Genomic DNA, 20276 nt, shown 5'->3' with positions numbered 1-20276 from the left:
TGCTTGTGGAAGGCAGAGACGATACCAGGAGAAACAGTGGCGGCTGGGGACCGAGTATGGACACCCGGCCGCCGCCGGCATGAGGTTGTGAAAAGCTTCCGCCTCCACGAGCTTAAAAGGCCATATTTCAAGTGAAAGCAGCTGCCCAGAAATATGGCCATTTAGTGTTGCGGCCTGTGGGTGGGTGGGTGGCTGGCTGCATACTTGCACTTGCATTCCAAGTAACAGAAAACTAAGCAGATGGTGGCCTCTATCATCATCATGGCCTCACCTCGGCACTATGAACTTTCCTGAAGGAGAAGCCAGGGCCCACCGGAGGAGTCTCCGGTTCTCTGGTGGGCCCGTCCAGCCCTGTCGAGAAGCAGCCCTGGCTAAGAAAAGTGTGGCGGAAGGTTCCCGGACACTCTATGGCTGTTTTTCTAATGTGGATCGGCCATGCTTATGCATGTTATTTCTTAAACCGCATAACAGATTAGGCCATTGTCCAACTCTGTATTCAAGAAATTAAATGCGCAAAGAAAGATGTGTGTGTGTCAAAGCACCACCGAGAAGTGCGAGTTGATGTTGGATGGGCTGCCATTGCTTCTGCAGCAAGCTGCATTAGAGGACTTCCTGGGAGAAATGACACGCAGGGTAGATACGGTTTCCCTCTATGCCAGTCCTTTCACCGAGCTAAATACAACTCTCAGCAAAAAAAGTTGTGGACTGGTGCCGTACCGTCTGTAATGCACAAGCCCGAACTGACAGGCGTGTGCGTGATTAGTGGTTCCACTGTGCCATGAACCGGAGAGTGCTTGGAGGGGCGTAACTAAGTATCTGCTCGATCCGACCAAGGTCGCACGACGGCATACGACGCCAGTGCACCAGGGAGGAACCGAGCAGAGGGACCAGGGTCTACTCCAGGTCAGACTCCGGACACGGCTGTTGACCCACACCGGGGAATACAGGAACAGGCAGGCTAGAGCGCAGGCTGGGTAGGGTCCAGTACAGACTGGGAGATGAGTTCAGAGCCGCAGATGCGGTAATCAAACAGAGTAAAGCGAAACCGCAGGTGCGGTAGACAAGGCTGAGCAGAGCGAAACCGCAGACGCGGTGGACAAGGCTGAGCAGAGCGAAACCGCAGACGCGGTGGACAAGGCTGAGCAGAGCGAAACCGCAGACGCGGTGGACAGGGCTGAGATAAATCGCCGAAGAGGTAAACAAAGACAAAGCAAAGGGGATAGGGCTCTGTTCACACGGAACAGAAAGAAAGGCAGAACCAGATACACACTAGATACTTGCAAAGAAGTAGCGAGAGGACTCCAACTCACAAACGGAAGTACAGCGACAACGAGAAGGAGTTAGATGCAGGTTCAGACAACGCAGGAAAAGGGAAGGGACGGACATAGAGACGAAACAGGTAAAAGGTAAGGAGACAGTTCAGACAGGAACTCTACTGCAACAAATACAGGAGTGAGTCTGGTATGCGGCCCCCAGAGGGCAAGACGACCAGGCTAAGAGCGTGTTCAGACTGGTCTGGAAATACAGCCTCCAGGAAGGCAGACAGACAACAGGCTAGAGTGCACAGACAGGACACAGTTCAGACACGGGAACTGATACCGATAGGCAGGAAACATAGACAGGACCTGGCATGTCAGCGACCAGAAGCCAACTGACAGAACAAGATGCTCAGGCATGGATTCCAAGGAGGAGCTGGTTTAAATACCAGGTGACAGCAATAGGCTGAGGACGCATTAGGGGTGTGTCTGCAGCAGCTACAAGAAACAGGAAGTTCAGCGGGCGTCGCCCTAAGCAGCCAGAGCAGAGCAAAACAGACAGCATGGAAAAAAGCCAGAGTGGCAGTTTGGACCGGAAATCAAGTGTGCGCTCTTGCACAGTGGGAGATGGACCACTATGCAAGGACGCCGCCAGGTATGTTACACCGTCCATGGCCACATTCACCTGTCCACGTGTTTGTGGTTAGGCGGTCCTTCCCAGTAAGTGCACTGGGGAAGGCACGGGTAATGTTGTGGGACCCGTACTTGTGGAAGGTGGAGGCGACACCGGGAGAAACAGTTGCAGCTGGGGACCGAGTATGGACACCCGGCCGCTGCCGGCATGAGGTTATGAAAAGCTTCCGCCTCCACGAGCTTAAAAGGCTACATTTCAAGTGCAAGCAGCTGTCAAAAATTTGGCAGTATAGTATTGCAGCCTGTGGGTGTCTGGCTGCATACTTGCGCTTGCATTCCAACGAATGGGGTAGGTACAACTGAACGCTGCCCTGGGACAAGGACGTGGACGGTGATTGTTGCAAGTCTGCAACGACAGGTGCATGGCGGGAGGCATCTTCGCATGCACCAAGGATCACTTATGATGGGCACTTGGGAGTCAGAAATGCTTCCAGAGGTCTTCCCCATGCTGTTCCCATGTCTTTTCAGCACTGTATGCATGTGTCTGATGATGTGTCACACACCACATGGCCAGATAAGGTTGTAAAATGTTAAAATGACATTTCCCAGTGAATGCATTTGTCTTTTTTGAAAGCAATGCAAAAGTGCAAAAACGCATCAAAAACGCTATGTGTGAACATAGCCCAATGTGTGGAAGAGTATTTTTGTTTTTGGTTATTTATTTTGCTTTATATACATTGTACATGTCATGGAAAGGATGTTCCTTAACATATTTCCCAGGAAAATCCATTTTGGTTTAGTTTTGGTATGTTTTATTGTGAGTCCGTAAAAGTGGCGTAATACCTCTGACAACGTTGTTGACAGCAGTTACCTGGGAGTCAGAAATGCTTCCAGGGGTCTTCCCCATGCTGTTCCCATGTCATTTGAGCACTGTTCCCATCGATTTTGGCAATTTTTAGGCCCTCTGCAGACTGCCGGGGGGGACGCCGGAAAAATGCTCGAGTTTCCCATAGACTTACATTGGGCTCGTTGCTCGGGTCGAGCACCCGAGTATTCCAATTTGCTCGACCCAAGCAACGAGTACCCGAGCATTTTAGTGCTCGCTCATCACTAGTAACAATGCTTTCTGGCTGATGTTTTGGATGTTGGTTGTACTTTCACACTCATGGTAGCATGAGACGGACTCTACAACCCACAGAAGTTGCTCAGGTAGTGCAGCTCATCCAGGATGGCACATCAATGCGAGCTGTGGCAAGAAGATTTGCTGTGTCTGTCAGCGTAGTGTCCAGAGGCTGGAGGCGCTACCAGGAGACAGGCCCATACACCAGGAGACATGTAGGGGGCCATAGGAAGGCAACAACCCAGCAGCAGGACCTTTACCTCCACCTTTGTGCAAGGAGGAACAGGAGGAGCACTGCCAGAGCCCTGCAAAGTTACCTCCAGCAGGCCACAAATGTGCATGTGTCTGCACAAACGGTTAGAAACCAACTCCATGAGGGTCGTATGAGGGCCCGACGTCCACAGATGGGGGTTGTGTTCACAGCCCAACACCATGCAGGACACTTGGCATTTGCCACAGAACACCAGGATTGGCAAAGTCACCACTGGCGCCCTGTGATCTTCACAGAAGAAAGCAGGTTCACACTGAGCACATGTGACAGAGTCTGGAGACGCCGTGGAGAGCGATCTGCTGCCTGCAACATCCTTCAGCATGACCGGTTTGGCAGTGGGTCAGTAATGGTGTGGGGTGGCATTTCTTTGGAGGGCCGCACAGTCCTCCATGTGCTCGCCAGAGGTATCCTGACTGCCATTAGGTACCGAGATGAGATTCTCAGACCCCTTGTGAGACCATATGCTGGTGCGGTTGGCCCTGAGTTCCTCCTAATGCAGGACAATGCCAGACCTCATGTGGCTGGAGTGTGTCAGCAGTTCCTGCAAGATGAAGGCATTGAAGCTATGGACTGGCCCACCCTTTCCCCAGACCTGAATCCGATTGAGCACATCTGGGACATCATGTCTCGCTCCATCCTGCTAGGAAGGCACCATATAGGACAGCGGAGGACGGGGCCCACGTTTAACCGCACAAGTCCGCGGTAGCTGGACAAAAGTGGGTCACTGGTGAGGCAGGCCAGAGAAAGGACAAAAGGGGGTCTTGAGCCATACTCCTGAGCTGTCTGGGAGTTGACCGAGCCCCTCACCTGGTGGACGCAGCACGGCTCGGGCAGTCATTCCCTGCAGAAGTGACTTGGATATTAACCGTGAGTAAAGACCCTGGACTGCAGTACGTTGTCTGTGTGCTTTTTCGCTCCTCCGGCACTACCGGTACTGGGACTCTCACCACCATCACTCCCACCATCCACTACACTGCCCTGGAGCCGCACTCTTCCCGTGGGGAGTCACACCATCCCAGCTGCACACATCATCGGCCCCAGCGGTCTGCCCTGCAGCGGCGGTTCCTAAAAACCGCAATCCACGGGTGGCGTAGTCGGACATTATCTGAAACATCTGAAAGGCTGCCACTGGTCTGACCACCCTGAGCCACGGGACCGGGTCGCCACTACTACCCCCATCATCTCCCTACTGCCCGGTTCCGAGTGCCCCACGGCCCAGGGGGCGAGTCAGCTTTGGCGTAGTCGGCAGGATTTCGTGCCCGCTAACAACGGGTACTGCGCGCCTGAACAGAGACTGTTTCATTGTACTAAAGATGGCGCCCGTCCCAGAAGAATGAGCGCCATAATGTGCGCGCCAAAAGACCACAGGAGGCCGCATCCCATCGTGGGCCGGGTCCCAGAATGGCGCCAAAGAGGAAGCCCGCCCCCAACAACCATGAGCACGGCGGTAGAAATGTCCGTCAACGTGGGGGGGCTGCCCCTGAGAGTGATTGTCAGCAGAATGCCCCAGGACCACCCCCCATGGGGGCGGAAAGAGAAGAAAACTGCGGGGCAGGGGGTGGTCTGGATCAGTCTGACCAGGCCGCACCCGGAGATGGAGAAAGGAACCAGCTCCAGCACTTTGGCAAGGGGCCTGCTGCAGCCTCACAGAGCTGCTAGCCCATCTCCCCAAGGAGGACCCCGAGTATGCGCGGGCGGCGCTGGAGGAGCTGGACCGGAGGATGGTCCGGGCGCAGCAGGACGTGATAGCCGGGTGGAAAGAAGAAGTGGCTCGGCGGGCTGTGACCCTGCAGCAGGAGGCGCCGTCGACGTCCAGGAGCACACCAGCCACCGAGGGCAGTGAAGACAGAGCGGAGGCTGACGACGACGCCGCGGAGGAGGCCGCGACAGCAGAGGCAGGTAACGGAGACGCCCCTACCCCGAACCCTGGGGCCGCCAACCTGCCCCTGCACCCTGTTGCGGAGCCCAACGCACCTGGACTCGCCGTCGACACCGTGCCGCCACCGCCATCAACCGGCCCCCAGGCCGTCGACGCTGCCAGTGAGCCCCGCCCCACGCCGTGCCCTCTGACCCCGGGCGTGCTCCGTAAACCACCACCGCAGGCCCGGCCGCAAGGCCTAGCGCCCCCGGGCGCCGCTGCCCCGACGGAACCCGTGCACCTGCTGTACCACCCCTGGGAGCAACTAGGAAACGACCAGCGCGGGCCTGGTTGCAAGGCCACGTGCCCCCGGGCGCCGCCAACCCGCTCGCGCCCCCTGCCTCTGCAGTACCACCACTGGGCGCAGATCTCTTCGCCCAACATACCAGTCCGGATGGGCTGTGGCTTTAAGGCTTCCCAAATGGGGCCTCCGGGCCACGTACCTTCAAGGGCTACTGGTATCTCAAACACAGGGGGATCCAGCCTCTACCTTCCAGGCTAGTGAAGTCCCACACAGGGACCAGGCCTCTCGCCCTCCAAGGCTACTGGTATCTCCAACACAGGGGGATCCAGCCTCTGCCTTCCAGGCTTCACCAGGCCTCTCTCTCTAGGCCTCACCAGGCCACTCTTTCTCTCCCTGTTTCAAAACTACCAGGGTTTATATATCCTTTTGTGCACACAGGACCTGTGATGATGTCACAGTCATGTGATCAGTCACCTGAGGGGTAGGTATTGGTCAGCTAGAGCACACACACAGTGTGTGTGTGGTGCGTACGGCATATAAGGTGTTTGTGTGTGTGTTTGTGGTGCGTACGGCGTATACAGTGTGTGTGTGTGTGTGGTGCATACTGGGTATACAGTGTGTGTGTGGTGCTTACGGTGTATACAGTGTGTGTGTGTGTGGTGCGTATGGCATATACAGAGTGTGTGTGTGGTGCGTACGGCGTATACAGAGAGTGTGTGTGTGGTGCGTATGGCGTATACAGAGTGTGTGTGTGCGTGTTACGTACAGCGTATACAGTGTGTGTGTATGGTGCGTACAGCATATACAGTGTGTGTGTACGGTGTATATAGTGTGTGTCTACGGCATATACAGTGTGTGTGTGTAGTGCGTACGGGTATACAGTGTGTGTGGTACATACGGCGTATACAGTGTGTGTGTGTGTGGTGCGTACTGGGTATACAGTGTGTGTGTGTGGTGCGTACTGGGTATACAGTGTGTGTGGTGCATACGTCGTATAATGTGTGTGTGTGTGTGTGTGTGGTGCGTATGGCGTATACAGTGTGTGTGTGTGTGGTGCGTACGGCGTATACAGTGTGTGTGTGTGGTGCGTACTGGGTATACAATGTGTGTGTGGTGCGTACTGGGTATACAATGTGTGTATGTGGTGCGTACGGCGTATACAGTGTGTGTGTGTGTGTGTGGTGCGTACGGCATATACAGTGTGTGTGTGTGTGTGTGGTGCGTACGGCGTATACAGTGTATGTGTGTGTGTGGTGCGTATGGCGTATACAGAGTGTGTGTGGTGCGTATGGCGTATATAGAGTGTATGTGTTACGTACAGCGTATACAGTGTGTGTGTGGTGGTGCATACGGTGTATATGTGGCACCCCAGGGGTCTGGTTTCCACAGTAATGCAATGTTATGTCTGAGAGCAGGTGGGAGGTCTCTTGGTCAGGAATCCTATGCATGCCACACCTCCTGCCCAGTCCTGGGTGGGGAAGAACTTCCCCTATATGAACCTGGGGCTGAGGCAGGGTTGGGGAGTTCAGAGGGAGAGTTCAGCCAGGAGGGCTGACAGGGAGCTGTGGCTCCGGCTGGGCCCAGCTCCTGGGCCATGCCAGAAGTAGAGACAGAGAAGAGAAGCAGCTATGGGAAGAAACAACAGGAGCTCTGTGGGAGCAGTGTTACAAGGAGTCAGGGGCTGGCAGCTGCAGAGCTCGCCCTGACTGAGAAGATTTCTTACCGGACCCGGAGTCCGAGGCTGTGGGGACTAACTCCTACCCAGCAGCAGAATCCGTCAGGCAGGGGATTCCAGGTCCTCTGGCCAAGAAACCCGAAGGCACGGTCACACGCATGGGACCAGCATCGCCGTCGTGGAGCGGAAGCTACTAGAAGGCCCCGAGTCACCGGCCATACGGGTGAGCACCACACGGTACACTCAGGGACGTGGGCTACTTATACCCGCCTCTAGCAAGGTAGCCAGAAGAGTACAGTTAGTTTGGGAGGCCTACAACTCCGCCTGGCCAGGGGAGATCCCATCTGCTCAAGGACTGACCAGGCCCCAATCGCTAGCCAGTACTCCGGGAGGGTCTATCTTTGTCACCAGTAAAGACCCTGAACTACACCGTACCGTCTCCGAGTGGTTCCTGCTACCCCCATCATCCACGTCGGCTGCCCTGAGGCCATACCCCTCCCGTTGGGGGTTATACTATCACGCTGCACAATCCTACCACCGGCCTCAGCGGTCTGCCCTGCAGCAGCAGCTCCTTAGCTGTACTCAACGGGTGGCGTAGTCGTCCAACATCTACCGCTGATACAGCGCCGCTCAGTTTGACTCCCTGGGCACGGACCGGGTCACCGCCACGAGACTACAACCCTTAACAGATCCGGCTCCGGGTAAGCTCCCGCGTGCGCAACGCTGCGCGACACAGGCCCAGGGGCGCGTCATATACAGTGTGTGTGTGTGGTGCATACAGCGTATACAGTGTGTGTGATGCATACGGCGCATACAGTGTGTGTGTGGTCGTACGGCGTATACAGTGTGTTTGTGGTGCGTACGTCGTATACAGTGTGTGTGTGGTGCTTACGGCATGTACAGTGTGTAAGTGCGGTGCGTACGGCATTTACAGTGTGTGTGTGTGTGTGCGTACGGCGTATACAGTGTGTGTGTGTGGTGCATACGGCATTTACAGTGTGTGTGGTGGTGCGTACGGTGTATACAGTGTGTGTGTGTGTGTGTGCATTCGGCGTATACAGTGTGCATGTGTGTGTGCGTTTGGCGTATACACTGTGTGTGTGGTGCATATTGCGTATACAGTGTGCGTGTGTGGTGCGTACGGCGTATACAGTGTGTGTGTGGTGGTGCGTACGACGTATGCAGTGTGTGTGTGATGCCTACGGTACATACAGTGTGTGTGTGTGGTGGTGCATACGGCGTATGCAGTGTGTGTGTGTACGGGCATATGCAGTGTGTGGGGGGTGCGTACAGCATATACAGTGTGTGTGTGGTGCGTACGGCGTATACAGTGTGTGTGTGGTGCGTACGGCGTTTACAGTGTGTGTGTGTGCGTTCGGCGTATACAGTGTGCGTATGTGTGTGCGTTTGGCGTATACACTGTGTGTGGTGCATACGGCGTATACAGTGTGTGTGTGTGGGTGGTGTGTACGGCGTATATAGTGTGTGCGTGTGGTACGTACGGCGTATACAGAATGTGTGTGTTGCATACGGCGTATACAGTGTGTGTATGTGGTGCGTACGACGTATACAGAGTGTGTGTGGTGCGTACAGCATATACAGTGTGTGTGTGTGGTGCGTACGACGTATACAGAGTGTGTGTGGTGCGTACGGCATATACAGTGTGTGTGTGGTGCGTACGGCGTATACACTGTGTGTGTGGTGCATACGGCGTATACAGTGTGTGTGTGTGGGTGGGTGTGGGTGGTGTATACAGTGTGTGTGTGTGTACTGCGTATACAGTGTGTGTGGTGCGTACGACATATACAGTGTGTGGTGCATAAGGTGTATACAGTGTGTGTGTGGTGCGTACGGCATATATAGTGTGTGGTGCATAAGGCGTATACAGTGTGTGTGTGGTGCGTACGGCGTATACAGAGTGTGTGTGGTGCGTACAGCGTATACAGTGTTTGTGTGTGGTGCGTACAGCGTATACAGTGTGTGTGGTGGTGCGTATAGCGTATCCAGAGTGTGTGTGTGGTGGTGCGTACGGCGTATACAGTGTGTGTGTGGTGGTGCATACGGCGTTTGTGTGTGTGTGTGGCGTATACAGTGTGTGTGGTGCATACGGCATATACAGTGTGTAAGGTAGCGCTATTCATCACACTGGGGGCACTCGCTTCACCGGGTCAATTAAAGCACACCTGCAATGTTTTTTTCTGGTAATTCACAGTCCAGCAGTTTATTACATCTCATAAACCGCTCATAACATATTCCATCTCAGTGGCTCGCCGACATGTTACACATAATATCCCAGAGCCTTCCTAGTGACAGACATGCCCACTTGACTCCAGACACAGCCTTCAGCAAGGTAACAATATCAATGTCCACATCAAGCAACGTTTTTACCTTTGCCGGGTCGTAGCTGCTTCAGTCAGCTCGGTTCTGCCACAGCTGTGGCTTTAAGGTTTCCCAGATGGGGCCTCCGGGCCACGTACCTTCAAAGGCTACTGGTGTCTCAAACACAGGGGGATCCAGCCTCTACCTTCCAGGCTAGTGAAGTCCCACACAGGGACCAGGCCTCTCGCCCTCCAAGGCTACTGGTATCTCCAACACAGGGGGATCCAGCCTCTGCCTTCCAGGCTTCACCAGGCCTCTCTCTCTAGGCCTCACCAGGCCACTCTTTCTCTCCCTGTTTCAAAACTACCAGGGTTTATATATCCTTTTGTGCACACAGGACCTGTGATGATGTCACAGTCACGTGATCAGTTGTAGCGTCGGCGTCCCTGCCCCCGTGTGTGTACGGGCATATGCAGTGTGTGGGGGGTGCGTACAGCATATACAGTGTGTGTGTGGTGCGTACGGCGTATACAGTGTGTGTGTGGTGCTTACGGCGTTTACAGTGTGTGTGTGTGCGTTCGGCGTATACAGTGTGCGTATGTGTGTGCGTTTGGTGTATACACTGTGTGTGGTGCATACGGCGTATACAGTGTGTGTGTGTGGGTGGTGTGTACGGCGTATATAGTGTGTGCGTGTGGTACGTACGGCGTATACAGAATGTGTGTGTTGCATACGGCGTATACAGTGTGTGTATGTGGTGCGTACGACGTATACAGAGTGTGTGTGGTGCGTACGGCATATACAGTGTGTGTGTGTGGTGCGTACGACGTATACAGAGTGTGTGTGGTGCGTACGGCATATACAGTGTGTGTGTGGTGCGTACGGCGTATACACTGTGTGTGTGGTGCATACGGCGTATACAGTGTGTGTGTGTGGGTGGGTGTGGGTGGTGTATACAGTGTGTGTGTGTGTACTGCGTATACAGTGTGTGTGGTGCGTACGACATATACAGTGTGTGGTGCATAAGGTGTATACAGTGTGTGTGTGGTGTGTACGGCATATACAGTGTGTGGTGCATAAGGCGTATACAGTGTGTGTGTGGTGCGTACGGCGTATACAGAGTGTGTGTGGTGCGTACAGCGTATACAGTGTTTGTGTGTGGTGCGTACAGCGTATACAGTGTGTGTGGTGGTGCGTATAGCGTATCCAGAGTGTGTGTGTGGTGGTGCGTACGGCGTATACAGTGTGTGTGTGGTGGTGCATACGGCGTTTGTGTGTGTGTGTGGCGTATACAGTGTGTGTGGTGCATACGGCATATACAGTGTGTAAGGTAGCGCTATTCATCACACTGGGGGCACTCGCTTCACCGGGTCAATTAAAGCACACTTGCAATGTTTTTTTCTGGTAATTCACAGTCCAGCAGTTTATTACATCTCATAAACCGCTCATAACATATTCCATCTCAGTGGCTCGCCGACATGTTACACATAATATCCCAGAGCCTTCCTAGTGACAGACATGCCCACTTGACTCCAGACACAGCCTTCAGCAAGGTAACAATATCAATGTCCACATCAAGCAACGTTTTTACCTTTGCCGGGTCGTAGCTGCTTCAGTCAGCTCGGTTCTGCCACAGCTGTGGCTTTAAGGTTTCCCAGATGGGGCCTCCGGGCCACGTACCTTCAAAGGCTACTGGTGTCTCAAACACAGGGGGATCCAGCCTCTACCTTCCAGGCTAGTGAAGTCCCACACAGGGACCAGGCCTCTCGCCCTCCAAGGCTACTGGTATCTCCAACACAGGGGGATCCAGCCTCTGCCTTCCAGGCTTCACCAGGCCTCTCTCTCTAGGCCTCACCAGGCCACTCTTTCTCTCCCTGTTTCAAAACTACCAGGGTTTATATATCCTTTTGTGCACACAGGACCTGTGATGATGTCACAGTCACGTGATCAGTTGTAGCGTCGGCGTCCCTGCCCCCTGCTAGGCAGGGACGCCGTTCCCCTCACCTCTCCGCTCCGTGCCCGGCGGCTTCCTCCCGCTCTGCTGGCAGCGCACGCTGCTTCCCGGCCTCTGTGCTTAGGGGCTGCGCGCGCCGTCCTAAGGAGTCCCCGGCCAATGGCCGGAGGACCTCTCCATATATAAGGCACCTCCTCCAAAATGGAGGTGCCCAAACAATGTTGTTGCAAAGCCTTCACTCTGCTTCAGCCCTCAGGTCCCGTTGCCAGTGACCTGCCAGTCACCTGTCTGATTCCTGCCTGTTACCTGCCAGTCATCTGCCAGATTCCTGCTTGATACCTGAAAGATATCCGCTTACCAGCTTGCAAGCCTGCGGTCCGACGGTCTGCTCTCCGACACCTGTCAGTCTGTCTATGGACCAGCCTGCCTGCTCACCTGGGAGCGCTCACCTGTTACTTGCCTGCTAGCCTACCTGGAGGCTCTGCCGTCACTTGCCGTGACCACCTGCCTGTCCAGAGACTCTTGCCCGCTCACCTGGGAGCGCTCACCTGCTACCTGCCTGCTAGCCTACCTGGAGGCTCTGCCGTCTCTTGCCGTGACCACCTGCCTGTCCAGAGACTCTTGCCCGCTCACCTGGGAGCGTCCACCCGCTACCTGTCTGCTAGTCTACCTGGAGGTTCTGCCGTCACTTGCCGTGACCACCTGCCTGTGCAGAGAATCTCGCCCGCTCACCTGGGAGCGCTCACCAGCCACCAGCCCGCTGCCCTTCTACCCAGAGACTGTCCCTGTCACTTGCCGTGACTACCTGCCCTTCTACCCAGAGACTGTCCCTGTCACTTGCCGTGACTACCTGCCCCTCTACCCAGAGACTGTCCCTGTCACTTGCCGTGACTACCTGTCCGTCTTCCCTGGGAGCCACCCGCTTCCTTACAAGGACTGCCCCCTTGTATAGTTGCACAGAGGTTCCACCTCCCAGATCCGTTACATCAGTCACCTGAGGGGGAGGTAAACTGTCAGCTAGAGCACACCCCCTGGACATTCTAGCAAAGCAGCAAGCCACTGCATTACAAGTGTGTGTGTGTGTGTGTGTGTGGTGCGTACGGCGTATACAGTGTGTGTGTGTACGGTGTATATAGTGTGTGTGTACGGTATATACAGTGTGTGTGTGGTGCGTACGGTGTATACAGTGTGTGTGTGGTACGTACGGCGTATACAGTGTGTGTGTGTGTGTGTGTGTGTGGTGTGTACGGCGTATACAGTGTGTGTGTGTGTGTGTGTTCGGTGCGTACGGCGTATACAGTGTGTGTGTGTGGTGCGTACTGGGTATACAATGTGTGTGTGTGGTGTGTACTGGGTATACAATGTGTGTGTGTGGTGTGTACTGGGTATACAATGTGTGTGTGTGTGGTGCGTATGGCATATACAGTGTGTGTGGTGCGTATGGCGTATACAGTGTGTGTGTTTGTGTGCGGTGCGTACGGCGTATACAGTGTATGTGTGTGTGTGGTGCTGCGTATAGCGTATACAGAGTGTGTGTGGTGCGTAAGGCGTTTACAGAGTGTGTGTGTGGTGCGTACGACGTATGCAGTGTGTGTGTGATGCCTACGGTACATACAGTGTGTGTGTGTGGTGGTGCGTACGGCGTATGCAGTGTGTGTGTGTACGGGTGTATGCAGTGTGGGGGTGTGCTTACTGCATATACAGTATGTGTGTGGTGCGTACGGCGTATACAGTGTGTGTGTGGTGCGTACGGCATATACAGTGTGTGGTGCATAGGGCGTATACAGTGTGTGTGTGTGTGGTGCGTATAACGTATACAGTGTGTGCGTGTGGTGCCTACGGCGTATACAGTGTGTGTGGTGCGTACGGCATATACAGTGTGTGTGTGTGGTGCGTACGGCGTATACACTGTGTGTGTGGTGCATATGGCGTATACAATGTGTGTGTGTGGGTGGTGTATACGGCTTATACAATGTGTGTGTGTGTATGGGCGTATACAGTGTGTGTATGTGGTGCGTACGGCGTATACAGTGTGTCTGTGGTGCGTACGGCATATACAGTGTGTGTGTGTGTGTGTGTGTGGTGTGTACGGCATATACAGTGTGTGTGTGTGTGGTGTGTACGGCATATACAGTGTGTGTGTGTGTGTGGTGCGTACGGCATATACAGTGTGTGTGTGTGTGTGTGTGGTGCGTATGGCGTGTACAGTGTGTGGTGGTGCGTACGGTTTATACAGTGTGTGTGTGTGATGCGTACGGTACATACAGAGTGTGTGTGTGGTGGTGCGTACGGCATATACAGTGTGTGTGTGGTGCGTACGGCGTGTACAGTGTGTCTGCGTGCGGCGTGTACACTGTGTGTGTGGTGCGTACGGCGAATACAGTGTGTGTACTGCGTATACAGTGTGTGTGGTGCGTACGGCATATACAGTGTGTGGTGCATAAGGTGTATACAGTGTGTGTGTGTGTGTGTGGTGCGTACGGCGTATACAGAGTGTGTGTGGTGCGTACAGCGTATACAGTGTGTGTGGTGCGTACAGCGCATACAGTGTGTGTGGTGGTGCGTATAGCGTATACAGAGTGTGTGTGGTGGTGCGTATGGCGTATACAGTATGTGTGTGGTGCGTACGGTGTATACAGTGTGTGTGTGTGTGGTGCGTACGGCGTATACAGAGTGTGTGTGGTGCGTATGGCGTATACAGAGTGTGGTGCGTATGGTGTATACAGAGTGTGTGTGTGGTGCGTATGGCATATACAGAGTGTGTGTGTGTGGTGCGTATGGCGTATACAGAGTGTGTGTGGTGCGTACAGCGTATACAGTGTGTGTGTGTGTGTGGTGCGTACAGTGTATACAGTGTGTGTGTGGTGGTGCATACGGCGTATACAGTGTGTGTGTGGTGCGTACAGCGTATATGATGCGCCCCCTGGGCCTGTGCTGTGCAGGGGGATACCCGGAGCCGGATCGCTGGGGGTTGTAGTTCTCCGTGGCGGTGACCCGGTCCGTGCCCAGGGCGGTCAAACCAGTGGCGGCCTTAAGTAAGAACAATGTCCGACTACGCCACCCGTGGATTGCGGTCAGTGGGGACCGCCGCTGCGCTGCCGACCGCTGAGGCTGATGTTGTTTGCGCAGCCGAGTATGGGATAACTCCCCACGGGAGAAGTATTGCCTCAGGGCAGCTAATGTGGATGATGGGAGTGATGGTGTGAGCGTCCCAGTAGTAATCGTGCTGGTGCGGCAAGGAATCACAGAGACGTGTGGTGCAGTTCAGGGTCTTTACTGATGGTATAAAGCAGACCCTCCCGGGAGTACTGGTTAGCAGTAGGGGCCTGGTCAGTCTGTGAGCAAGCAGGATCTCCCCTGGCCAGGTGGAGTTGTAGGCCTCCCCGACTATCTGCACTCTTTCCTGGCTACCTTGCTCTATGCGGGTAGAAGTAGCCCACGTCCCTGAGTATACCGTGTGGTGCTCACCCGTATGGCCGGTGACTTGGGGCCTTCCGTTAGCCTTCGCTTCACGATGGCGGTGCTGGTCCCTTGCTTGTGACAGTGCCTTCGGGTTTCTAAGGCCAGAGGACATGGAATCCCCTGCCGGTTGGATTCTGCTGCTGGACCAGGATGTCCCCACAGCCTCGGATTCCGTGTCCGGGTTAGTGTCTTCAGCCAAGGCGAGCTATCTAGCTTCCAGCCTCTGGCACTCACTCCTGCTCCTACAGAGCTCCTGTTGTCACTTTCCCTGTGTCTGCTGTCCTCCAGACCTGACTCTGTCTCTGTCTGGGACTTCACTCACTAATCCCGCCCCAGACCCAGTTTATAAGGGCAGATTCCTCCCCTCCCAGGTCTGGGTGGGCCGGGTTGCATGCTTAGGGCTCCTGACCAGTGAAACCTCCCACTTGCTCTCACACATAATATCTCTATTACTGTGGCAACCAGACCCCTGGGGTGTCACATTCCCCCCTAGTAAACTTTAGTACTCCGGGACTAAACACATTTTTAAAGAAGCATAAATGCAGGGTATAACAATAACACAATAACATATTTACAAGAAGCTTTAGTTCTTTAAAGGTCACTGCGTGTCCGCAACCGGGTGTCCATATCACCCAAGGTGAAGCTTTAAGCAAAGTAGGGGACCTGTCCAAAGCAAACCCCTTGCGTTGTCCTTGGGCGTGGCTGCAAGGCTGGAACTAGCTACTTTGGGCCGCAAGTAGGCCACGCCAGACAGGTTTTCTCTTCCGCGGCCGTCTTCACAAGAGGCACCAAGGTGCAACTATCTACAAAACTGTTCTGGTTATCAGTGTCCATAACCTGTTAGTCCAAATAAATCTGCAGGGTAACTGGAGAAACATAATTAATAACAGGCAACAAACATAAACCATAAACATTTAAACAGATAAATTCACAGTGCATTAGTTTAGATTCTCCAGTGAGCGGGCATTTGACCTCTAGTGACTCTAGTGGACCTACGGAGCTCACTAACTGGTCCTGCACTACAGGGTGTAGGAGGTGTTATGGGTAAGCTGGGCAGCTGTCTGCGCACTCTTTGGCTCACTAGGGGCACGGCAGGCTCACTACTAGCAGAGGGTTGATTCTCCTGTGCTGCTGGTGTGGATTCTTCTGCCTCCTGGGCCGGTTGCTCTTCCAGCTCTACCTGGTCTTCTGTATGCACTTGAGGGGCTGGCTGGAGAAAGGTGAGGACGAGCACCACGATAGCGTTGTTTACTTGTGTCCAGGACCGGGGAAAGTCTCCGAGTACGGTGGTGATCATTTCCTCCTTTTCCTCTACGGGTTGAGGGTCTTCCTGATCTTCATCCGTGCTTTGCAACTTCTCGGGGCACTTTTTCAGGTGGTCTCTGGAGACAGTGGCTGTGGTCTCTCCTCCATCTTTGCTGATGACGTACACCTTTGGATTATTGTGGCTTGAGGGCAGTACGGTGTACGGGTCCTTCTCCCACTGGTCGTCCAACTTATGGAGCCGCCTTTTTCTTTTCAAGACCTGCTCTCCAGATACCAGGGGAACAGCGGGAGCATGTTGGCTATAAGTTCTCTCCTGCCTTTCTCTTGATTGACAGAGATTTCGCTCGACGCTCTCTTGTACTTTCCGGTACTGCTGCTGCCGTTCTGTATCCCAGTCTGTCTCTGGTGAGGTGTCCTTGGGTATCAGGACTCCCATATCCAGGTCAACAGGCAGCTTACCAGGTCTTGCTCGCATTAGGTAAGCCAGGGTACAGTTGGTGGAACCTACCGGGATGTGGTTATACAGGTCCACCAGATCGGGCAGTTTCTCAGGCCACAGACTGCGTTCTTCCAGGGGCAATGTTTTTAGCAGATCTATCACCACCTGGTTCATCTTCTCGCAGAGTCCATTGGTTTGGGGGTGATAGGGCGTTGTTCTTATCTTCTTGCAGCCATACAGGTTGCAGAACTCCTGGAAGACCTCTGCTTCGAAGGCTGGTCCTTGGTCCGTCAGCACTTGGTCCGGGTACCCGTGTGGGCGGCAGAAGTGCAGCTGGAAGGCTCTAGCTGCTGTTTGTGCTGTTAAGTCTTTGACGGGGACCACCACTAGGAATCGGGAGTAGTGATCCACGATGGTTAGGGCGTAGACATACCCGCTTCTGCTTGGAGCCAGTTTAACATGGTCCAGAGTAGAGATGAGCGTTGTTCGACTCGAACTGTTCGCCAATCTCAAATTCGAGCTGTTTTGGGCGGTGTTCGAGCCGTTCGGCGAACACGAACGATTTGAGAAAAATTCGGCTGTTCGAGGTTATGTTCGATAACTGTTCGTGCACCAAAATCATAACTGGATTTTTTTCTCAGTAATGATGAAAATTAATGTTAATACGCAGTTTGAGTGTACAGCGGGGTGGGGGGAGGGGCAGGGGATGGATCTCTGCAGGAATAATGAAGATCTCCATTTTTTTTCTCTTTCCCGCATTTACAGTGGGGAGGTGCAATCTGTCAGCCTATCAGCAGCGCACACACGGAGCGAAGTGCTTTTTTTCACACAAGCAAGGGCATGTGTCATTGGCAGTGTATGTCACATGTCCTTGCCCTATAAGACCAAGCCATTTTCCCCGTCGCCACCATTTTCTCACTGCTGCAGCTGCGTGTTAGACGGCACCGCTGTTGCTGTGTGCGCTATACCTTGTTAATTTCAAGCCAATTTTCGCACAAATCTACAGATAGCTTGGGAGTAGGGAATAGTTGTGATTGCAGTCCTTTTAAGGACTAGGTTACAGCATTTCCTACGACTTTTATCAGGCAGGTCTGTGCTCTTAAATAGATAGATTGTGGGAGTAAAGACTAATTGTAATTGCAGTCCTTTTCAGGACTAGGTTACATCAGTTCCTATCAGTTTTTGCCAGGCAGGTCTGTGCCAGTGCTGTGCAAGTTTTTTTCACAGCATTTGGCTGAATCTAGCAAAGCTAATCCTTTTTGGCCTATTGCAGAGTGTGTTAGTCAGTGGAGTAGCCTATCTGTGTTGCAAGATATACCACCTGTGTATAGAATACCAATTTTTTTACTGCACCTAGTGAAGTAAAATCTTTTGGGCATAGCATCATTCTATTAGTCCATCTATACTGACCTCCATCAGGTTGCAAATTGAATATAATTTTTTTCTGCATCTAGCTCTGAAAAAATATTTGGGCTTCTAGCAGTGTGTGGGACTTGTTCTATTAGTCCATCTATACTGACCTCCATCAGGTTGCAAACTGAATATAATTTTTTTCTGCATCTAGCTCTGAAAAAATATTTGGCCTTCTAGCAGTGTGTGGGACTTTCTCTATTAGTCCATCTATACTGACCTCCATCAGGTTGCAAACTGAATACAATTTTTTTCTGCATCTACCTCTGAAAAAATATTTGGGCTTCTAGCTGTGTGTGGGACTTGTTCTATTAGTCCATCTATACTGACCTCCATCAGGTTGCAAATTGAATATAATTTTTTTCTGCATCTAACCCAGCCAATAGTTTTGGCCTAATACCACAGTTTGGCCACTCAGCTCTGCTCGGTTCCCATCCATTGTTTTTTTGTGCAAACAACTCCAGAGTTGTGAATTAGTTAACCACCAAAATGAGTGGAAAAAGGCCTGCTGCTGGTGGAAAGGGGAATAGGCGTGTTGGGAAGGGGAAACAAGGTTGTGTCCATGGGGTAGGTGTTAAAGCAACAGTAACATCTGCAGAAGAAAGACCATCTTCCAGCCAAACTAAAATGTCTACTTCTTTTAGCGGACAATGTGATAAGATCCCTTTCTTACGGCCACGCCAATCGCTACAAATTCCAGATGAGGCACAAAAACAGCAGGTGCTTCAACGGATATCAAGTGCTCCTTTAAGTGGGCTCTCCTCCACATCAACTTCAACATCACAAATACTCCAGTCCTCAAAGGTGTCACCCCAATCGCACTTGCTTCCTCACAGCTCCCAAATCTCCAGCTGCCCGTCTGAGTATGAGGTAGAACAGATGGTTGAGTCTGCAGAGCTGTTTACTCATACTATAGCCTGGGAATCAGAGGTCGACTCCAGCGCTTCTGTGAATCCAGACGAGGAAATGATCTGCACTGATGCCCAGAATCTTTATGAGTCGGATCCAGGACCAGACACAGAAGGTTCTGACCATAATGTAGACCCTCATTCCCAAACTGTAACTCCTGTTGGTGGAGACAATGAGGAAGACAATGATGAGACTCAAATACCTGATTGGAGCGACAACTTTAGTTTTTTGTCAGGGCAGGAACAGGTTGGCTCTGAGGACGACGGGTGTGATAACGCACAGGGTGATGATAATGAGGTTGGAGATCCCACTTACTGTCAACCCACAGTCAGCCAAGAGATGAGGTCAGCAGAGGAGGTGGAGGAAGATGCTAGTGATGACGAGGTCAGGTTGCGCCTTCCTGGACAGAGACGTAGTACTGGAAGCACGTCAACAACTGCATCCTCAAACACAACTCTGCCTCTCACCACAAGTCGTGGTGGCTCTTCAGGTCGCATGGGTGCTAAGCCTTGCATAGCCTGGGCATTTTTTCAGATCGATAAAGATGACCCAACTCGTGTTATCTGTAACATTTGTCAGCAAAAGCTAAGTAGAGGCCAAAAAATACATAGTTTGAGTACATCATGCATGAACCGGCACATGGACATGAAGCATAAGTTGCAGTGGGAAGCTCAGTGTGCTACAATGCGGCCTAGCCGGCCGGACCAACCACCGTCTGCCATATCTTGTGCATCCGCGGCCTCTTCATCCTCTGTGACTGGGGGGACAGCAGTCACACCTGTTTTGGGGCGCAGACCTGCCACCTCTTTACCCGCAACAGCCAGCGTGATTGGCAGGTCATCATTTTCTTTGGAGGTGGTAACACCAGCTGGTGTTGAGCGCTGTCCGACATCGATAGCACCACCTTTGGATCAAGGCAACCTAACATGTCCGCCTGCATCTTCCTCACAGACCGGCAGTTTGCCAGGGACACCCTTATCAACCCCGTCTAAGCACAATAGCCAGCCCTTGGTCCCTCAGATGTGGACAAGTAAAAGACCATTTCCTCCTAGCCATGAGAAAGCTAAGAGGTTGAATTTCACCATCTGCAAGCTCTTGGCTACAGAAATGCTGCCTTTCCGCCTGGTGGACACAGAGAATTTTCGAGACCTTATGTCCGTCGCAGTGCCCCAGTACCAGATGCCCAGTCGGCACTACTTCTCAAAGAAAGGTGTGCCTGCGCTCCACCAGCATGTCGCACACAACATCACCGCTTCTTTGAGAAACTCTGTGTGTGACAGGGTGCATTTCACCACAGACACTTGGACGAGTAGGCATGGACAGGGGCGTTACATGTCGCTGACTGGGCACTGGGTAACTATGGTGACAGCAGGACAAGGGGCTGCTGTCCAAGTCTTGCC

The sequence above is a fragment of the Phyllobates terribilis genome, unplaced genomic scaffold, assembly GCF_046119375.1.
Source record: "Phyllobates terribilis strain yellow unplaced genomic scaffold, ASM4611937v1 Scaffold_3__8_contigs__length_932513732, whole genome shotgun sequence".
In the NCBI taxonomy this organism is placed as follows: Eukaryota; Metazoa; Chordata; class Amphibia; order Anura; family Dendrobatidae; genus Phyllobates; species Phyllobates terribilis.
The sequence above is the reverse complement of the archived record's forward strand: the minus strand, read 5'-3'. Positions refer to the sequence as shown.